This window comes from Capricornis sumatraensis, chromosome 2, assembly GCF_032405125.1.
Source record: "Capricornis sumatraensis isolate serow.1 chromosome 2, serow.2, whole genome shotgun sequence".
Taxonomy (NCBI): Eukaryota; Metazoa; Chordata; class Mammalia; order Artiodactyla; family Bovidae; genus Capricornis; species Capricornis sumatraensis.
In genome coordinates, this window is record NC_091070.1 from 74834793 (window position 1) to 74839818 (window position 5026).

Here is a 5026-nt window from a genome sequence, read left to right on the forward strand (position 1 = left end):
ATCACACCTAGTAAAGAAAGAAGTAAGAAATGTCACACAGAAAATGGTATTTGAATGTTAAGTTTATGCCTGGAAATCAGCTCAGTTTTCTCTTCTCATCTCTCTTCTCCATGAAAGTAGATGAAGTCAATTTATTCTCTGTGATTGGCAAAATAAAGTCAACTCTGACTTGACACATCAGTTTCTACAGGTGTACCTTTGTTGAACTATCATTCAAAATAGTAATTCTTACCATAGTAATGATGATAGTCACATGACTCTCAGTGTTTTTAGTGAGCCTGAAGTATCTTGTACTCTAGATTTGCTCCATTCATTATAAGATCCCACTAGAGCCTAGAATCCGTTTGCCCAGTCTTCTCATGGCAATTCTCATATCTTTGTTTCTTAATGTATAAATGGCAGGATTCAAGACAAGGGTGATGGCAAAGGCATCAATAAACAAATACTTATCCAGTGATGTTGCAGGGAAAGGCCACACATAGAGAAACATATATGGCATAAAAAACAAAATTATTACAGTGATGTGAGCTGACAGTGTGACAAACGCTTTGGATAAGTCTCCTGAAGCTTTCCAGACCGTGACCAAAATGAAAATGTAGGATATAATTAAAGAGAAGAAGGCAGCCATGGAAATAAACCCACTATTAGCAATAATTACAAACTCTAGCTTGTAAGTGTCTACACAAGCAAGTTTCATGACCCAAGGCAAATCACAATAAAAAACTGTTTATTTTATTGAGACCACAAAAAGGCAAGTTTATGACAAAAACAAACAAACATGAGATACAGCATGGATTATCCCCACTATCCAGGCAACCACTACACAGGAAAGACACATTTTGGAGCTCATAATTGTCAGGTAGTGGAGAGGCTTACAGATTGCAGTATACCTGTCAAATGCCATGGCTATGAGCGGCACCATCTCAACTCCACCCATGACATGAAGTAAAAAAATATCCGTGTCATACATTTTGGGAAAGAAATGATGTTGCAGTTAGTGAAAAGATCAGAGATCATTTTGGGTACCGTGGTAGAGGAAAGACCTAGATCAATAGAGAGGTTGGCCAACAGGAAGTACACAGGGGAGTGTAAATGAGAGTCAATAATTACTGTGAACACAACAAAGAAGTTTCCCAGGATAATTCCCTTGTAGAACACAAAGGAGAACCAAAAAAATAAAAATAAAAAGTTGCATTTTCCATGAATTTGAAAGTCCGATTAGTACAAATTCAGATACCACAGAGTCATTTACTCCATCCATTGATTCAATCAGTAGAGAAGAAGCTGAAATAGTCTGAAGGTAGAAAATAAGAAAGAAATGAGAAATGTGAGTACCAAAATTAATATATTATTTGCTCATCAATGAATCTGTGGAAAACATATTGTAAATGCCAAAATATGAAGTGAGAAGCCTTACAGATAAGGGAGCTGAAAGAATGATGATAAGTGAATAGGAGAAATGAGATAATCAAAAGTTAGGCCAGGGCGACAAAGAAATTATGTGGAAACATGGCAGCTAAGGTGGAGGAATTAGGAAAAATGAGTAACATATTCCTAGCAGAGAGCTACTTTACCAAGCTTATTGTGCAATAACTCCAACTTCTTCCATGTTATTCATATTTATTTAATATAACATCTTACATATCATGAATAATCAGGTATATTTGGAGTGTTCAAGCAAATCATATTTGTTCACACACACACACTCTAGGAGAATGTACTCTCTATTTTTCTTTTACTTCACACTTGAGAAATCTCAGGCATTAATCACAGATAGAATAGTTACCAACTAATGAAGACATGAATGTTGCACGTAGGATGGTAGCATGAAATTAAAAGGTTTACTTCTCTGATTGTTTCTGACACTTGGAGAATTACAACACACTTTAAATCAAGGGAAACTCAAAATTGCAAAGAAGGATTTTCAAAAGACTCAAAAAGAGGATTTTTCAATACTTTATTAGGATTGAGAGAGATTTTGTGTTTTGAGCACTGTATAGGATTAACGACTGGCAATTCAAATATGAAACTGAGAAATAATGGTGTCTTCACTGAAACAAAATATTTAGTCATGATAAACTAAGAAAATGTAAAAACTACAGACCATAAAGGTCATGACAGCTTGTCTTCAAGTATTTGAAGCTTTGTTCTGCTAAAATGCTGTTTGCAGGTAAGTGAAATTGCTACCAACAACTTTTAAATACAGGAGAGTATCTATCATCACTTCATATAAACAGAATGATTATAGATGTCTATCTATAAGACATATTTGAATCCATTCATTATCCAATCTAAAGAGAAAAAATAGAAGTATATTAAAAGAGATAAGTTATGAAAAGGTTTACAGAAAGGGGAAGTTGATAAGATTGGTACCAAAATAAATATGGCCATTATCATAGATGCAAATATAGTTTTGTTGTCATGTCCACTAAATTATTGTGACAAAGACTGATTACAAATGAGTGTTTTTTGTGATGTGCTCTTGATATGTTTATATTGCAAAAATATGTTCACATATACAACAACATATCTTGATAACTTTGGATACTGAATGTCATTTTAATATTAAAATTTTGAATATATTTTATATTTTTCTAAATTGGCCACATGTTTGCAATAAAAATGAAAAGAAAATGGAAGGAGAGCAACAGAGGAGAAAGAGAGCCAAGAAAATGAAAAAGAACACAGATTTATGGAGGGAATGAAGTATGCATATATGTGATATTAGAGGTAGAGTGTTATTATGATTTTTGGCACTAGTAATACATGAACCGTGAAATTCCAGAAGTTCAAGCTGGATTTTGAAAAGGCAGAGGAACCAGAGATCAAATTGCCAACATCCGCTGGATCATCAAAAAAGAGAGTTCTAGAAAAACATCTATTTCTGCTTTATTGACTATGCCAAAGCCTTTGACTGTGTGGATCATAATAAACTATGGAAAATTCTTCAAGAGATGGGAATACCAGACAACCTGACCTGCCTCTTGAGAAACCTATATGCAGGTCAGGAAGCAACAGTTAGAACTGGACATGGAACAGACTGGTTCCAAATAGGAAAAGGAGTAGAGTACGTCAAGGCTGTATATTGTCACCCTGCTTATTTAACTTCTATGCAGAGTACATCATGAGAAACTCTGGGCTGGAAGAAGCACAAGCTGGAATCAAGATTGCCGGGAGAAATATCAATCACCTCAGATATGCAGATGACACCACTCTTATGGCAGAAAGTGAAGAGGAACTAAAAAGCTTGATGAAAGTGAAAGAGGAGAGTGAAAAAGTTGGCTTAAAGCTCAACATTCAGAAAATGAAGATCATGGCATCCGGTCCCATCACTTCATGGCAAATAGATGGGGAAACAGTGGAAACAATGTCAGACTTTATTTTTTTGTGCTCCCAAATCACTGCAGATGGTGACTGCAGCAATGAAATTAAAAGATGCTTACTCCTTGGAAGAACAGTTATGACCAACCTAGATAGCATGTTCAAAAGCAGAGACATTACTTTGCCAACTAAGGTCTGTCTAGTCAAGGCTATGGTTTTTCCAGTGATCATGTATGGATGTGAGAGTTGGACTGTGAAGAGGGCTGAGCACTGAAGAATTGATGCTTTTGAACTGTGGTGTTGGAGAAGACTCTTGAGGGTCCCTTGGACTGCAAGGAGATCCAACCAGTCCATTCTAAATGAGATCAGTCCTGCGTGTTCATTGTAAGGACTGATGTTGAAGCTGAAACTCCAATACTTTGGCCACCTGATGCAAAAAGTTGACTCACTGGAAAAGACTCTGATGCTGGGAAGGATTGGGGGCAGGAGGTAAAGGGGGCGACAGAGGATGAGATGATGGCCCACAAATGAAGAACTTTTAAAAGGCAAGGATGAAGTCTTTCTATGAGTTCTTTCAGCATAGTTACTTCTCATAAAGGCAATTCTAGCTATCACCACCCTTAAAAGTTTGATCTTTCAGAAGCACACATGGATGAGTGCTCAATGCTTGATATGGTTCCATCTATTCAGTCATTTTATCAGCAACTTAATGGCAAGATATTTACATTGGATTCCCTCCATGTTGGAAGAACAACAAATTGTTTTTCTTGTATACATATATTTTCGAGGTATCACTTTGACTACTCTTACAGCAATACCTTGGCCATTCAGTTCAGTCACTCAGTCGTGTCCGACTCTCTGTGACCCCATGAATCGCAGCATGCCAGGGCTCCCTGTCCATCACCAACTCCCGGAGTTCACCCAAACTCATGTCCATCGAGTTGGTGATGCCATCCAGCCATCTCATCCTCTGTCGTCCCCTTCTCCTCCTGCCCCCAATCCCTCCCAGCATCAGAGTGTTTTCTAATGAGTCAACTCTTTGCATCAGGTGGCCAAAGTATTGGAGTTTCAGCTTCAGCATCAGTCCTTCCAAAGAAAACCCAGGACTGATCTCGTTTAGAATGGACTGGTTGGATCTCCTTACAGTCCAAGGGACTCTCAGGAGTCTTCTCCAACACCACAGTTCAAAAGCATCAATTCTTTAGCGTTCAGCTTTCTTCACAGTCCAACTTTCACATCCACACATGACCACTGGAAAAACCATAGCCTTGACTAGATGGACCTTGGCTATTAGGTGATCCAAAAACACATAGGATGCTTAATGTCCTTCATAACATTTCTTAGGACAAAGGAATATGTTGACAAGAAAGAAAGAAAAAACGAGCACACAATCAAGTGATCCACTGGTGATTCAGCGACCAGAAGCTGTCAGCTCTTCGAATGTGGGGATAGCTTTTTAAAGGTATAGGTTAATATGCAAGTTAGTCCCAGTTTGGAAATGGCACTCTGCGCTTTAACTTTGAACCATTAGTATAAAGTATTGTGCCCCAGAATGCATAGGTGTGGGAGCCAAGGGTAGATAGTAAGTGGCTTTATTCACCATCACTTCATTGGAGAACTTGAGCTTTCTGAACCTACAACTTTGAACTCTACAGGGTTGGGAAAATGCTCCTTCTGAGGATAGAGTAAGCATTCCAATAAACCT

At 37.8% G+C, this 5026-nt stretch overlaps 1 pseudogene; it reads right to left on the reverse strand.

Moving 5' to 3' along the window:
* Positions 1–313: 313 nt before the first annotated feature.
* LOC138096670 (olfactory receptor 4F15-like) lies at positions 314–1261 on the reverse strand (annotated as a pseudogene).
* Between the last annotated feature and the right edge of the window lie 3765 nt (positions 1262–5026).